Source organism: Vulpes lagopus, chromosome 3 (assembly GCF_018345385.1).
Source record: "Vulpes lagopus strain Blue_001 chromosome 3, ASM1834538v1, whole genome shotgun sequence".
Classification (NCBI taxonomy): Eukaryota; Metazoa; Chordata; class Mammalia; order Carnivora; family Canidae; genus Vulpes; species Vulpes lagopus.
The window spans coordinates 77,094,660-77,112,889 of record NC_054826.1 but is presented as its reverse complement, the minus strand read 5'-3'; the positions used below and the strand labels follow the sequence as shown (position 1 = coordinate 77,112,889).

The 18,230-nt window shown below is 36.5% G+C and overlaps 1 protein-coding gene and 1 pseudogene across 2 annotated transcripts in view; both read left to right on the top strand.

The window, feature by feature from the left end:
• The window catches only part of PHYHIPL (phytanoyl-CoA 2-hydroxylase interacting protein like), a 77,494-nt gene that overhangs the window by 37,356 nt on the left and 21,908 nt on the right, over positions 1-18,230 (top strand). The window lies entirely within an intron of this gene.
• LOC121486827 lies at positions 1,060-6,038 on the top strand (annotated as a pseudogene).

Sequence of the window (18,230 nt, the reverse complement as noted above, 5' to 3'; positions counted from 1 at the left end):
AAGAGGAACTTGTGTTCAAGAGAAGTGACTTGGCTAAGGTTGTGTAACATGTCAGTAAGAGATATTAAGCTACTCCACTACACCATGGTGTCCCAATTAATTGCCCCATTAGAATGAAATGCTATCAGAAAATAATTGAATTCCTGGGTGTAAGGATGTATTTAATTTCATCATGAGATGATGGAAAATGCTGTTAACTAATAAATGCAAGAAGCTTAAGAATATTCACTTGAGGAAAAGTGTGGTAAGCCGATACGGAGTCGGATATAACTTTAAAAAGACTCTAATACAGATCAGTTCTTTTATTTTACAAATGAGGAAACAATGAAGATTAAGTGATTTGCCCAAAACATTACAAACAGTTCTAGAACAACTATGATAAGGCAGCTGTATTACATGGTTAAGAACCTACATTTTATTTTTATTTATTTATTTATTTATTTTTTGTTTCCATAATCTTATTTTTTTTTACTTAACTTTTATTGGTGTTCAATTTACCAACATACAGAAAAACACCCAGTGCTCATCCCGTCAAGTGTCCACCTCAGTGCCCGTCACCCATTCCCCTCCAACACCCGCCCTCCTCCCCTTCCACCACCCCTAGTTCGTTTCCCAGAGTTAGGAGTCTTTATGTTCTGTCTCCCTTCCTGATATTTCCCAACATTTCTTCTCCCTTCCTTTATATTCCCTTTCACTATTATTTATATTCCCCAAATGAATGAGAACATACACTGTTTGTCCTTCTCCAATTGACTTACTTCACTCAGCATAATACCCTCCAGTTCCATCCACGTTGAAGCAAATGGTGGGTATTTGTCGTTTCTAATTGCTGAGTAATATTCCATTGTATACATAAACCACATCTTCTTTATCCATTCATCTTTTGATGGACACCGAGGCTCCTTCCACAGTTTGGCTATTGTGGCCATTGCTGATAGAAACATCGGGGTGCAGGTGTCCCGACGTTTCATTGCATCTGAATCTTTGGGGTAAATCCCCAACAGTGCAATTGCTGGGTCGTAGGGCAGGTCTATTTTTAACTCTTTGAGGAACCCCACACAGTTTTCCAGAGTGGCTGCACCAGTTCACATTCCCACCAACAGTGTAAGAGTGTTCCCTTTTCTCCGCATCCTCTCCTACATTTTAATGCCAGGCCTCCTAGGTTGATATTTTAGCTTTTATAATAGCTATCTGACCTTGGGCAGGTCATACAATTTCTTTGTACTTGAGGTTCCTCATCTGTTCAAATGGTATGATAATAATACTTATTAAATTTATGAGGATTAATAATATATGTAAAACACTCAGAACATTGCGTAGCAGGTATAGGTGTTCAGTAAATGTTTCTGTTACTAAAAGGCTTTGATCTAATGCTATATTTAAATATTGTATTTTGTAGTTAACAAAAATTTTTACCTTGATTTGCTCAGCTAGTGAGAGAACCTCAGTGGGACAATTGATGTCTACCATTGTCACCTAGTGTTTTTTTCAATCATACCAAATTGTTTCTTTTGTTTCAGTTTTATTATTGTCAACAACTGTGAAAGGCTTTTTTGTTTTATTATAAATAGTTTTAACATTTGAAATCAAGACAAGTGAAAAAACAAATTTGCTTCATCTTTAAAGCATGTTTAACAAAAAGTGTTCATTTTATCATCACCATTGCCATTTGCTTTTATAAAGAAAAATGACAAAAAAATCATTGCTATTTTTATTCACTATTTTAAGCCCATATATGTATATTTTGAGTAATTTAATTGTACAGTAGATATTGAATGAGTTATACTTTTTCATTTTGCTGCTTATTTAATATTTCAGTTTAACTTTAGGGGCAGTGATCATATTTATTTTAAAATTGATTAGACAATTTAACTTGGAATTTAACAATGGATATGGCTGAGAGAGATAAGTCTACAAAGAGTATGAAGCATTAGTCTTGTTCTTTTTTTATGTGAGAGTGCCAGAATATTATGTTTGTCTGTAAACTGGAGAATCTGGAGGTATATGTGGAGGGTCAGCACCACAGAGATAGTTTTGGTTTCACACAAAAACTCAAAATCCTAAAATTCATGAGTATTGTAAATTAAATGCACTCAAATTGTTTTGAATGTTAGTGTCTTAGACTTGAGAGTATGTCATTCCAGGGTGATTATATCCCTGCTTTTAACCACATAGATTCCCTTTACAGACAGGAAAAGTTTTCGTTAGTAATCAGGTGCCAATGTTCCTTGTGGAACTGTTTTCCTAATATTACGATAGTTGAGTTTTTACATCCTCCCTTTGTAACTTCTAACCCCTGAAGTAATGAGAGGCTGTGAAAAAACATTTGGTATCAGGAGGTTTCAATAGTGCTGCAGTTGGTTAAATAAATGCAGTTTCATCATTGCTGAAGAATAAAAAAGTATCTCATAAAACTTTCTTGAAAAATTAATTGGAATTCTTATAATAAAGAAGTACTGTTACATGGATTTAAACTCAGGAAATGTAATCACAGAATAGATATTTTAAGATCCAAAATCATATTGAAATGCCATTTGGATACTATGGTTATTGGGACAGTATGCTTTTAAACATTTTTATTAATGATTTAGATGTGAAATAACTATGAAAATGTGCAGATAATCAGGATGTGCTATAAGCATAAATGTAAGAGAAATAATTCATAAAGAGAGGCTTAAGGATTAGTTGCATAGGTGAGGTAATAAAATAGTGATATATTGTGTAAAAATACAACCAGAGGGTTGTAGAGAGTTGTAATACACCAAGCAGGATAGCAACTTAAAAGATTAAATAACACCTTAAAGACAGGAAATTAGATAGGATCAGCAAAGTAATTTGGCTTAAAAAAAAAAAAAGGTAAGAGTATATTCAATACAGAAGCATGGGGTAATTTACAGCATGGGGTAATTACTCTCTTTCAACATATATGAATTTACTAGAAACTTGCATAGAGGTTGAAAGTTGATGACGGAGAAGAATCCTAGGCTTACCTTGTCTCAGGAATTCAACTAGGTAACTATCAGATCATCCTAAATACCCCAGAAATTGACCTAAAGACTGGCAGAACAAACCCTACAACTAAAGGAAAAGAAGAAGCTACATAGAAAAAGGTAAGATGTGTGGAGACATAGTTTAGGAGGAAAATGGATGGTGACTACTGCAGTGAGGAGGGAGCCACAGTCATGGAGAAGGGTGAGAGAACACACTAGCACATAAGAGCACACACAGAAAAAGAACCCCATGGAATCAGCTTGGAAAGTGAAAGGGACTCAATGAGTTTTTATAAGCAGCAGGACTTAAGGCCTGGAGTGTTAAAGGTCAGTAGGAAAGAGGCCAGAGGGCACTGAGGCTGCTCTAGGAGAGAGTGCAGGAAAACAATCTCAGACATACAGCATGGAAACAGTGATCTAAAGAATGCCTGGGACACACAGTGGGGAGGATATTTTCTTATCTTGGAGGATATTTGCACATCCCAGAGAGGCATTGTTCATGGAGAGACTCCACTGTGAACAAAGAAACTGGCCAATGCCATTTCCCTCCCTCAGCCTTCAGCATAAGCAAAAGGCCATCTTTGGAAAACAGTACAGTGCTAATATTCACCAAGTAACACTAGGCCCTGCCTCCTCCACACTCCAGTGGAACCACCACTCCTGGGCAGATTTGCCTCAGTCCCAGCGTGGCAAGCCCCTTCCAGAAGGCCAGCTCATCTGTCACTGTGTCTCCTGACAAGGAAGTTTTGTGGTGCCTCAGTTTTGATGGTGGTGGTGATAGGTCTCACTTCACAAACAGAACTAGTTAAAATGTACCACATTCAGGGGTTCAGCCGCGGGCTCCGAGCGGCCCCTGCCCAGATGGCAGCAGTAGTTCTAGGGGGAGACACCATGGGCCCCGAGCATATTTTCCCCAATCAGTCTGAGGAACTGGGGCCACACCAGGGCCCTAACAGAAGGCACTGGGGATTGGAGCAGCGAGGAGCCTGAGGAAGAGCAGGAGGAAACGGGGCAGGCCCAGCTGGCTACTCCTATCAGCCCCTGAACCAAGATCCTGAACAAGAGGAGGTGGAGCTGGCACCGGTGGGGGTAGTGAAGATGTAGTTGCTGATATTCAGGATCGGATCCAGGCACTGGGGCTTCATTTGCCAGACCCACCAGTAGACAGCAACCATGAAGAGGAGGAGGGAGCTACCAGACTGAGCAACCACAGCTCTATTCCCATGGACCCGGAACATGTGGAGCTGGTGAAAAGGACAATGGCTGAAGTAAGCCTGCCTGCACCAGGGGTTCCTGCCTGGGCTCGGGAGATCTCAGATGCCCGGTGGGAAGATGTGGTACAGAAGGCCCTCCAAGCTCGGCAGGGAGCCCCAGCCTGGAAGTGACTACCCTAAGAGCTGCCTTATCTCCCTGCATTCCAGGCCAGAACCAGCACAGGACTGAACACATCTCTGGTTGTAATGTCCATCTCCATCTTCCCCCTCTCCCTTTCCACATCAAGGCAAATCAGACTTCTTCTCAGAGACCCACTTTATTCAGTTCTGTACATATGGGGACATTGGCCCAAGCCCAACCCATCTTAGCATGTATCACTCTATGGAGAATAAAGCACCCTATGTACACAGCCAAAAAAAAAAAAATGTACCACATTCAGACCAGGGACCAAACAGTACCCACAACAGGGGAAAGAGAGCCTCTGCAGTTTATTGGCCTGAAGCATAAAGTGGCCAGGACAAAATAGCAGAGTACACACAGCACACACATTGGAGACCTTCTTGGGAGTGTTAGGCTCAAGGCAATCCAGGATCTCTTCTTCATAAAGCTATTAACCTCAAGAACAGGAGACATAGCTGACTTTACTAACACAGAGAAACAGGCATCAAAACTTAGACAAAATGGGAAGACAGAAAATTATCCCAAATGAAAGACTGGATGAGGCCACAGTCAGAGAGCTAAGCAAAATAGATAACATGCCTGACAGAATTTAAAGTAGTAATCATAAGGCTATTCACTGGACTTAAGAGAGGAAGACATTAGTGAGACCCTTAACACAGAGATAAGGAATAACATAGCAGAGATAAAGGGCTCAATAAATGAGATGAGAAATGTGCTTGATAGAATGAACAACAGGTTGGAAGAAGCAGAGGAGCAAATTAGTGACCTGGTAGACAGAGTAATGGAAAGTAATCAAGCTGAACAAAAGAGAGAAAAAAGAATTATGCATAATGAGAATAAACTTAGGAAACTCAGTGATTCCGTTAAACATAATAACATTTATGTTATGGGAATCCCAGAAGAAGAAGAGACAGAAAAGGGGGCAAGTAATTTATTTGAAGAGACAATAGTTGAAAACTTCCCTAATCTGGGGAAAAACAGATATCCAGATCTGAGACGCACAGAGAACACTCATCAAAATCAACAGAAGCAGACATATAGCCAAGATATTAATTAAGTTTGCAAAATATAGTGATAAAAAATTTAAAGCAGTAAGACAAAAGAAAACAGTACCTTACAAGGGAAACCCATAAGGCTAGCATGAGACTTTTTCAACAGAAACTTTGCAAGCCATGAGAAAATGGCATGATATATTCAAAATACTGAAAGGGAAAAATCTGTAGCCAAAACTACTCTATCCAGCAAAGCTATCATTCAGAATGGAAGGAGAAATAAAGGATTTCCTAGACAAACAACCCTAAATGAGTTCATGACCACTAAACCATCCTGCAAGAAATATTACAGGGAACTCTGAGTAGTAAAAAAGAGACCAAGAGTGAGATTATAAAGGTAGAAAACAAAAGAGAGGCAAGAATATTCCTGTAAAATATCAGTCAAGAAACTCACAAAATTAAAGGATAAAATGTAGCAACATATGCTTAACACATGGGGAGAAAAGGAGAAAAGAATGGGCTCAAAGTTAAACAACCATCAATTTAATAAAGGTCGCTATGTGCAGAAGAGGTTATATGTAAACCTAATAGTAACCATATATCAAAACCCACTAATAGATAAGTAATGTGTAAAGGTAAAGAAATCCAAATATATCTCTAAACAAATGAACTAAAGAAATGAAAGAAATGTTAATGAAAGAAAGTTTAAAAAAATCAGATAATCTTCAGAAACAACTAAAAGACAATGAAGTGATAAATAAATATATATTATCTGTAATTACCTTAAATGTAAATGGACTAAATGCTCCAATGAAAAGACATAGGCTAGACAGAATAGATTAAAAAAAAAAAAAAGCCCATCTATATGCTACCTACAAGACCTAATGACACCTGCAGATTGAATGTGTGAGGATGGAGAAAGTTTATTATGCAAATGGATATCAAAAGAAAGCCAGAGTAGGAATACTTACATTGTACAAACTAGACTTTAAATAGACAAAGAAGGATACTATATAATCATAAGGGAGACAATCCAACAAAAAGAGATAGCAATGATAAATATTTATGCATTCAATATTGGCACGCAAATACATAAAACAGTTAATAACAAGGATCCTTGGGTGGCGCAGCGGTTTGGCACCTGCCTTTGGCCCAGGACGCAATCCTGGAGACCCGGGATTGAATCCCACGTCGGGCTTCCTGGGCATGGAGCCTGCTTCTCCCTCTGCCTGTGTCTCTGCCTCTCTCTCTCTCTCTCTCTCTCTCTGTGACTATCATAAATAATAAATAAAATTTTTTTTAAAAAGTTAATAACATAAAGGAACTAATCCATAGTAATAAAATATAGTAGGGGATTTTAACACTCCACTTGCATCAATGGACAGATAATCTAAACAGAAAATAAACAAGGAAACAGTGGCTTTGAATGACACATTGGATCAGATGGATTTAACAGATATTTAGAACATTCCATACTAACACAGCAGAATACACATTCAAGTGCACATGGAAAGTTTTTTAGAATAGGCCACATATTAGGCCACAAAACAAGCCTCAACAAGTTCAAGAAGATGAAAATCATACTATGCCTCTTTTTGGACCACAACACTATGAAACTAGAAGTCAACATTAAAAAAAAATCTAGAAAGACCACAAATACGTGGAGGTTAAATAACATGCTACTAAACAATGAGTGGGGCCAACCAGGAAATTAAAGAAGAAATTTAAAAACCACATGGAAACAAATGAACATGAAAACACAGTGGTCTGAAACTTTTGGGATAAAGGAAAACTGGTTCTAAGAAGAAAGTTTATAGAAATACAGGCCTACTTTAAGAAGCGAGGAAAATTTCAAATAGTATAACTTTTACACTTAAAAGAGCTAGAAAAAGAACAACAAACAGAACCTAAAACCAGAAGAAGGAAGGAAATAATGAACATTAAAGCATAAGTAAATTATATAGAAGCTAAAAAACAAATACATGTAGAACAGATCAATGAAATCAGTAGCTACTTCTTTGGGAAAAAAATCAATAAAATTGATAAACTTCTAACCATACTTCTCAAGAAAAAGAGAAAGGACTCAAAATCACAAATGAGAGAGGAGAAATAACAACCATTGCCAAAGATATACAAACAGTTGTAAGAACATTATGAAAAACTGTCTGCTAACAAATTAGACAGCCTAGAAGAAATGAATAAATTCCTAAAAACATATTAACTACCAAAAATGAAACAAGGAGAAGTAGAAAACTTGAACAGACAAATTACCAGCAATGAAATTGAGTCAGTAATCAAAAAACTCTCAACAAACAAAAATCCAGGACCAGAAAGCTTCATTAGGTGAATTCTACCAAACATTTAAAGAAGAGTTAATACCTATTCTCAAACTATTCCAAAAAATAGAAAAGGAAGAAAAATTCCAAATTCATTTTATGAGGCCAGCATTTCCTTGACACCAAAACCAGATAAAGATACCACTATAAAAAGAGTACTATAGGCTAATATCCTATGTTTATCCATAAACACAAAACCTTCAACAAAGTACAAGCAAACTGAATCCAACAGTATACTAAAAAAAAGTCATTCACCATGATAAAGTGGGATTTATTTCTGAGTTGCAAAGTTCGTTCAATATTCACAAAAATCAATCAAGGTGATATGTCACATCAATAAGAGAAAGGATAAGAACCATGCAATCATTTCAGAAGATACAGAAAAAGCATTTGACAAAGGTACAACATCCATTCATGATAAAAACCTTCCACAAAGGAGGTTTAGAGGAAACATATCTTAACATAATAAAGGCCATATATGAAAAACCCACAGCTTAACATTATCCTTAATGAGAAAAAACTGAGATTTTCTTGTAAGGTTAGGAACAAGACAAGGATGTCCGTTCTCACTATTATTCAATGGTACTGAAAGCCTTAGCGACAGCCATCAGACAAAATAAATAAAAGGCATCCACATAGTAAGGAAGAAGTAGAACTTTCAGTATTTGCAGATGACATGATACTATATATAGAAAACCTGAAAGATTCCACCAAAAATATGCTAGAACTGATCAATGAAATGAGTAAAGTCACAGAATACAGAATCAGTATACAGAAATCTATTGCGTTTACAATTGCACTAAAAATAATAATATACTTAGGAATAAACCTAACCTAACAGGTGAAAGACTTGTACTCTGAAAGCTATAAAACACTGATGAAGTAAAATCAACAGAACACAAATAAATGGACTAGAAGAACAAATATTGTCTATACTACCCAAAGAAATCTATACATTTAATGCAATCCCTATCAAAATACCAACATTTTTCACAGAGCTAGAACAAACAATCCTAAAGTTCATGTGGAAAAAAAGACCTCGAATAGCCAAAGCAATCCTGAAAAAAAAAAAAAAAACACCTAAGCTGGAGGTATCACAATTCCAGACTTCAAGTTATATTACGGAGCTGTAGTAATCAATACAGTACTGGCACAAAAATAGGCATATAGATCAATAGAATGGAATAGAAAACCCAGAAATAAACTCACAACTATATGATCAATTAATCTTCAACAAAGCAGGAAAGACTATCTAGTGGGAAAAGGATAGTCTCTTCAAGGACTGGTGTTGGGAAATCTGGACAGCAACATGCAATAGAAAAAAACCTGGACCACTTTCTTACACCATACACAAAAATAAAATCAAAATGGATTAAAGACCTAAATGTGAGACTTCCTAAGAATATAAAAATCCTAAAAGAGAAGACAGGCAGTGAGCTCTTTGACATCAGTTGCAGCAACTTTCTAGGTATATCTCCTGAGGCAATGGAAACAAAACCAAAAGTAAACCGTTGGGACTACATCAAAATAAAAAGGTTCTGCACAGTGAGGGAAACAATCAACAAAATGAAAAGGCAACCTACAGAATGGGAAAAAAATATTTGCTAATGACATAACTTAAACAACTCAGCACCTCAAACCCAAATAATCTAATTAAAAATGAGCAGAAGACATGAATAAACATTTCTCCAAAGAAGACATTCACTCGGACAACAGACTCATGAAAAGATGCTCAACATCACTTATTCATCACGAGATGCAAATCAAAACCACAATGAGATGTCACCTCACACCCATCAGGTGTCAGAATGACTAAATTCCACAACACAAGAAACAACAAGAATTGGCAAGGCTGTGGAGAAACTGATATAGCCACTGTAGAAAACAGTAGGGAGTTTCCTCAAAAAGTTAAAAATAGACCTATGATTCAGCAATTACACTACTGGGTATTTACTGAAAGAATACAGAAACACTAATTCAAAGGTATTTATGCACCCCTATGTTTATAGCAGCCTTATTTACAATAGCCAGCCCAAGTGTCTATCAGTTGATGAATGGATAAAGAAGATGTGGTGTGTATGTACATATGTATGTGTATAATGGAATAATACTCAGCTATGAAAAAGAATGGAATCTTGGAATTTGCAATAACATGGATAGAGCTAGAGAGTATAATTCTAAGTGAAATTAATCAGTGAGAGAAAGACATACCATATGACTTCACTCATGTGGAATTTAAGAAACAAAACAATGAGCAAAGGGGAAAAAAAGAGAAATAAATCGAGAAAAGACTCCTAACTATGGAGGACAAACTGATGGTTACAAGAGGGGAAGTGAGTGGGGGAATGAATGAAATAGGTGATAGGGATTAAGGAGTGTTGTGTTGAGCACTGGGTGATGTATGGAATTTTTGAATGCCTGTATTGTATACCTGAAACTAATATAACACTATGTTACTAACAAAAATTAAACATTTAAAATAAAAAAATTCTTGCATAATCTGGACACTAATGATCATCATTATATTTAAAGGACTGTAAAGGAAAAAATCTTTCCAAACTATTTGAAGCCACAAGCATCCAAGAATGAATTAGAGAAGTTATACACTAATTAGAACAAGGGTAAACTAAATTAATATAGTTTTTCCTATGAATATAATGTTAAATTATCTAACATTTATTGTCTACAACATGATAGATACTATATTGAATGTTTTATATGTCTGCATTATCTTATTAAATAGTCATTGTCCCTATGAGGAAATGGATGGTTTAGAGGGTTTTAAGATTTACTCAAAATCAAACAGTTCCTTGTGGCATAGGGAAACATTTGTCCATCTGATTAGTATATACAATCATAACCAATCTGTAATTAACAGATTATGTGTAGCTGTAGTATAACTATCAACATAGGAAATCAATTTGAGTATTAACATAATGGAGGTGTGTAATTTGTGATAAATATTCAGAGATCTACAAATAAATGCAGCTTATCTTATTGAAAAAGAAACTTAAAATTTGAATTGGTTCTGACTTACCTCTCAGATCTGCCCATGGTTTCTAATATTTTTTCTGTTACTTTTCTTCTTAACTTTATTCTGTTTCACATTTCCCTTGCTGGATCAGTCCTGCAATTTATTCTTGGCTCTTACTCTTTGTCCTCTTGAATGCTGCCTCAATATGGACGCCTATTTCTGTCTCTTGTTTAGGGTACTGTAATCCTTACCTTCTATCATGCTCCAATCCCACATATTTCCTGTCTATTTCAATGCCTAAGAAACATTTATCTTCATTCTTTTTACCTTTAATTCTGGAAGTTAGATGTCCAAAATTGTAATATCTTAAGTATGTAAAATACATATTCAGATGGATGGGAACCACTAAATAATATATAGAAAAAATAATAAAAAATAGTAACTGAGTTCAATAATATTCTGGGGATCCCTAGGTGGCTCAGCGGATTAGCGCCTGCCTTTGGCCCAGAGCGTGATCCTGGAGTCCCGGGATCAAGTCCTATGTCTGGCTCCCAGTATGGAGCCTGCTTCTCCCTCTGCCTCTGTCTCTGCCTCTCTCTCTCTCTGTGTGTGACTATCATAAATAAATAAAATTTGAAAAAAAATTAAAAAAAAAAGAAAGAAAACAAAACAAAAACAAAACAACAACAACAAAAAAAAATCGGCTTTTTTCAGCTGAACCTGAAGCAGATTTTGGTTGCCTTGTCAAGTCAGGGTGGGCCCAAGGCTGTCCTTCTAGAACAGCTGGTTCTGAGCATGCTCCAAACCCATGTGTCCCACCACATTTGCCACAGTGAACGCCTACCTCTACATTCCACAACATTCAAAACTATACATTTAAGAATCTTGTGGCATTTGTTCTCTGGCTTAGTGATCTGCTAGATTGCTTGAGGGCAGCCTCCTTCCAGTGTTTACAGCAGAGCAGTGCCACTGCTAGAATATAAACAAGCAACAAGGCATGCATTTGGCCCAAATAAACCAATGCTGGTTTATGGAAAAAAATTTTTTTCAGCTGTTTAGTTTATTTTCCAAAAGATAGATACAGTGACATTAAGCAATGGACTTACTTGAGGTTTTTAATTTAACTGGTTGATTAGATATTTTATATACTAATGAAACTTCATAATGTAGATTCACTAGATACCAGTAGCACCCTTCTCAAGTTGTATTGATCAAAAATATCTCCAGACATTGCCAAATATCCTCTGGGTGGGGGCTGAGAGGTCAAAATCAATAAAGTATAGACTAATACTGGTTTGTACTAAAAATGTATCCAGCTTAATTCCAGACTTTAGGAATTAATGAATTAAATATACAATGTCAGTATGAATTACCATTATAAGCTGCTCATTTAGATTACAAAGATATTAAGGGCTATGACCATCTTTTAGACTTTATATGAAGAAACATAAATGTAAATTAGGTATTTATAATAAATGACAAAATTTGGGATGCCAGGGTGGCTCAGTGGTAGAGTGTCTGCCTTCCTAGGGTCTAGGGTGTGTCCCCCATCGGGCTCCCTGTTGGAGCCTGCTTCTCCCTCTATGTCTCTGCCTCTCTTTCTTTGTCTCTCATGACTAAATAAATAAAATCTTTAAAAATAAATAAAAGGCAAAATTTCTCAAATTGAGTGAAAATACAGAAGATACACCTAAGACAAAATTATTGAAAAAGATTTAAAGCAAAATATAAAGGGGTGACTGGCTGGCTCAGTCAATAGAGCTTATGACTCTTGATTTTGGGACCATGAGTTTAAGCCCCATGCTGGGCATGGAACCTACTTTAGAGTATATATATGCATCTGGGTGGCTTAGTGATTGAGCATCTACCTTTGGCTCAGGTTGTGATCCCAGGGTCCTGGGATTGAGTTCGGCATGAGGCTCCTGGTGGGGAACCTGCTTTTTCCTCTATGACTCTGCCTCTTTGTGTGTCTCTCATGAATAAATAAAATCTCAAAAATATATGTGTAGGGCAGCCCAGGTGGCTCAGCGGTTTAGCACAGCCTTTGGCCCAGGGTGTGATCCTGGAAACCCAGGATCGAGTCCCACGTTGGGCTCCCTGCATGGAGCCTGCTTCTCCCTCTGCCTATGTCTCTGCCTCTCTCTCTCTCTCTCTCTGTGTCTCTCATGAATAAATAAATAAAATCTTTAAAAATATATATATGTGTGTGTATGGCAAAAATAAAATGTAGGGATGAACGAAGATATTCTGCACACATACAAATTGAAATAAAGCAGGATACAAATTATTTCAAAGTATATGTTACATTTATTAGGACATTCTTAATTTTAAAAAGCTATAATCTTCAATAAAGATATAACTATTATATATGCAATTGATTCTTGAACAATGGGGTTAGGGGCATGGACCTCCTGTGCAGTGGAAAATCCACATAGAAACTTTTTTTTAAGATTATTTGAGATGTTGAGAGTGAGCACATGGTTGCATGAATATGGGGGGCAGAGGGAGAGAGAGAGAATTTCAAGCCTATTCCTTGCTCCGCATGGAGCAAGAGGCAGGACTCAATCTCAGAACCTTAAGATCATGTCCTGAGCTAAAATTAAGAGTTGGATGCTCAACTGACTGAGCTACCCCGGTGCCCCTCCACATAGTAACTTTTAACTCCCCCAAACTACGTAGTCTACTATTGACCAGAAGCCTTATGAATAATATAAACTATTAACACGTATTTTGTATGTAGTATATAATGGATTCTTACAATAAAATAAGCTAGCAAAAAGAAATTGTTATTAGAAAATCATAAGGTAGGGGTGCCTGTGTGGCTCAGTTGGTTAAGCCTTCTTCTCTCGATTTCAGCTCAGGTCATGATCTCAGTGTTGTGAGATCAAGCCCTACATTGAGCTCTGTGCCAGGTGTGGAGCCTGCTTGAGATTTTTCTCTTCTCCCCTCTGCCCTTCCCCACCTCTGATAGATCATGCTCTCTCTCTCTTTCTAAAAAAGAAAAGAAAAGAAATCATAGAGAAAATACACTTAACGTATTGTACTGTATTTACTGATAATGTAAATTTATTATGTCTGTTTACAAGATGAATTGTCAGTACTTACATCAATGCTGTCTTCTATGATAAAAAACATTGTGGACATTATACTTATTACTAACACTGAAATGAAAAATGAAAGGATAATGTGAAAAAAATTGTCTTTATTTACAGCTATAACAGTTTATGCATTGATAATGAAGCAGTAATATGATTACTTTATGGTAACCTAGTATAATCGATACAATTGCTACATGGCAGTGAGTCTATACAGTGATGAATTAATTGTTATAAAATTTTTATGGCATATGCTATTACAGTTATTTTCATAATGCAGTATTGGGAAAATAGTTACATTTAAAAAAAACCTACTGTGATGATAAGCTCAGTTTCTCTAATTATGAGAGAGAAGGGCATATTGTATGGTAATGTAATTCTTTAAAAGTTATAAAGTAGTGGGAAACCTAGCACATTATTAATTTTATATTGAATATCATTCACATTATGCCCATGTTAGGATAGGCTATCTACTTCTGCACAAGTCTTACACACAATATTCTACATGATACTTAGGCAATGAGAAAGATGATGACATAGAATATCTCATACACTTCTTTGCAGTACAGCTCTTAGATTTTTGCACAAAGGATACTTATACACAACATATAAGTTTTTAACTGTTTAGTGGGATGATTATGCAATATTCATTAAGTGGAAGGAGACCAGGAGACCATCATAAAGGTCTTCATCTTTGTCTTCATGCTGAATAGGCTGTGGAAGAGAAGGGGTTGGTTTTGCTGTCTTAGGAGTGGCAGAAGTGTAGGAGGGAGAAGGGGAAGCAAGAGAGGCAGGAGCACCTGGCATAACTTCCTGGAAATACATTATACTTTTTTTCTGACTTTTTGCATTTCCATTTTTCTGAAAATGTTACTATATGGTACTAATCCTTTTACCATTTGCTTTAGTTTCAGTGCCTATATCATAGAAGGGTCCATTGTCAAAAAAGAAGTCAAAAGAAGTCTTGAATAATCAGTGCCCTTCTGCCAGATTATCTGTTTTCTGGCACTACTTTTTGAAGAATTTTTTAAATTTAAATTCAGTTTAGTTAACATAATCTGTATTATTAGTTTAAGGGGTAGTATCTGTTGATTCATCAGTCATATGTAACACACAGTGCTCATTGAATCAAGTGCTCTCCTTAATGCCCATCACCCAGTTACCCTATTCCCCCACCCATCTCCCCTCCAGCAACCCTTAATTTGCTTTCTATAGTTAAGAGTCTCTTATGCTTTGCCTCCCTCTATGTTTTCATCTTCTTTTATTTTTACTTCCTTTCCCTTTGTTCATCTGTTTTGTTTCTTAAATTCCACATATGAGTGAACTCATACAGTATTTTTCTTTCTTTGATTGACTTACTTTGCTTAACACAATATCCTCTAGTTCTATCCACATCACTGCAAATGGCAAGATTTCAATTTTGATGACTGAGTAATATTCATATATATGTGTGTGTATACACACCCCACATGTTCTTTATCCATTCATTTGTCAATGGACATCTGGACTCTTTCTATAGTTTGGCTATTGTGAATATTGCTGCTATAAACATTGGGATGCATGTATCCCTTTGAATCACTATGTTTGTATCCTTTGGATATATAACTAGTAGTGCAATTGCTGGGTCATAGGGTAGTTATATTTTTAACTTTTTAAGGAACCTCTATACTGTTTTCTAGAGTGGCTGTACCATTCGTACCAGTAGTGTAAGAAGGTTCCCCTTTCTCTGGATCCTCACCAACATCTGCTTTTTCCTGAGTTGTTAATTTTAGCCATTCTGACTGGTGTGAAGCGGTATCTCATTGTGGTTTTGATTTGTATTTTCCTGATGGTGAGTGATGTGAGCATTTTTTTCATGTGTCTGTTGGCCATTGTATGTCTTCTTTGGAGAAATGTTTGTTCATGTCTTCTGCCTATTTCTTGATTAGATTTTTTTTGTTTTTTTTTTTTGAGTGTTGAGTTTGATAAATTCTTCATAGGTTTTTATATACTAGCCCTTTATCTGATAAATCATTTGCAGGTATCTTTTCCCATTCTGTAGATTGCTTTATTTTTCTCAGCTGTTTCCTTTGCTGTGCAAAAGCTTTTTATCCAGATGATGTCCCAGTGGTTCATTTTTGCTTTTATTTCCCTAGCATCTGGCAACATGTCTGATAAGAAGGCCAAGGTCAAAGAGGTTTCTGTATGTGTTCTCTAGGATTTTGATGGACTCCTGTCTCACATTTAGGTCTTTCATTCATTTTGAGTTTATTTTTGTATATCGTGTAAGGAAGTGGTCCAATTTCATTCTTTTGTATGTGGTTGTCCTTTTTCCATTGGATATTCTTTCCTATTTTGTCAAAGATTAGTTGACCATAGAATTGAGGGTCCATTCTGGGTTCTACTATTCCATTGATTTATGTGTCTGTTTTGTGCCAATAGCATACTATCTTGATGATTATAGATTTGTAATAGAGCTTGAAGTCTGAAATTGTGATGCCACCAGCTTTGTTTTTCTTTTCAACATACCTTTGGGCTGTTGAGGGTCTTTTCTTGTTCCATAAAAATTTTAGGATTTTTTGTTCCAGCTCTGTGAAAAAAGTTGATGGTTTTTTGATAGGGATTGCACTGAATGTGTAGATTTCTCTGGGTACAGGTTTTGTTCTTCCATCCATGAGCATGGAATGTTTTTCCATTTCTTTATGCCTTCTTCAGTTTCTTTCATAAATGTTCTATACTTTTCAGAGTACAGATAATTTACCTCTTTGGCTATATTTATTCCTAGGTGTCTTATGGTTTTTGGTGCAATTTTGAATGGGATTGATTCCTTGATTTCTCTTACTTCTGCTTCATTGTTAGTGTATAGAAATGCAACTGACTTTTGTCTGGCACTCCTTTTTCTACATCTTCTTTCTTATTGTCTGATACTGGTTAAGAAGCTTTCATCTCTATCAAGTTGTCTTCTATTACCTTCTCTGGTGCCATGTTTGTTAGCTCTTAAATTTCTCCAAGAACCATATCTGAAAACCTTTAGCCTCCAACTTTTTTGTCATATCCACAATCTCTTTCATGATTTTCTTGATTGGTTGTCATAAATCCTGTAAAGTCATACATACATACAACATTCAGATATAGTTTTCTACAGCAGGAATTTATTTTTTTGAACCTGATGGCCTTTATTACTTTTCCTATAACAGTGATGGTATTTTCAATTGTGTAATCCTTCTAGACTTGCAGGATTTTCTCTTCCATAGTGTTGACAATCTTTTCCATATAGTGTATGTATGTGTAAGGAGCCTTAAAGGTCCTTATGAAACTCTCATCTAGAGGCTAGATTAGAGACACTGTGTTTGAGGGCAAGTAGACTTTGGTGTTGAATTCATGGGGCTTGGAGTCTCCAGCAGCATTGCTGAATATCAAAAGAACTTTAAAAAATAGTCCCTTACTGGCAAGGTACTTCATGACTTCAGGGACAAAGCATCTATAGAATCAATCCAGACAAAGGGTTCTCAATGTCCAGGCCTTCTTCTTGTGTAACCAGAAGACTGGCAGCTGGTATTTATCTTTTCTCTCTAAGACTTGGGAGCTAGCAGCTTTATAGATAATAACAGTCCTGATCATAACCCTAACTGCATTTGTTAACCTGTTTCTCTCTGCCGTAAATCCTGATGATCACTTCTCTCCCTTGTTAATAATGTTCTCTGTGGCATTTTTTTCCAGAATAAAGCACTTTTCATTTGCATTAAATACCTGCTCAGGCATATATCATTTCTCTTCAGTGATTTTTGTAATGGCACCTGGGAATTCATCTGCTGCCACATGGTTGTCAGAAGTTGCCTCTCTTGTTATCCTGACATTTTTTTTAAGCCAAAGCTCTTTCTAAAATTATCAAACCATCCTTTGCTGGCAGTAAATGCATTAGCTTTAGATCTTTTGCCTTCCTTCTATTTTAAGTTCTCATATAGTTTTTTTTTCTTGAATTATGTTAGAGTCTATAGATATGCCTTTCTTTTTTTTTTTCTTTTTTTGGAGTTCAGTTTGCCAACGTATATAGCATATCACCCAGTGTTCATCTCGTCAAGTGCTCCCCTCAGTGCCTGTCACCCAGTCACCCCAACCCCCTGCCCACCCCCCTTTCCACTACCCCTTGTTCGTTTCCCAGAGTTAGGAGTCTCTCATGTACTGTCATCCTCAATGATATTTTCACTCATTTTCTCTCCTTTCCCCTTTATTCCCTTTCACTATTCTCTATATTCCCCAAACGAATGAGACCAAATAATGTTTGTCCTTCTCTGATTGACTTATTTCACTCAGCATAATACCTTCCAGTTCCATCCACGTCAAAGCAAATGGTGGGTATTTGTCGTTTCTAATGGCTGAGTAATATTCCATTGTATACATAGACCACATCTTCTTTATCCATTCATCTTTCGATGGACACCAAGGCTCCTTCCACAGTTTGGCTATAC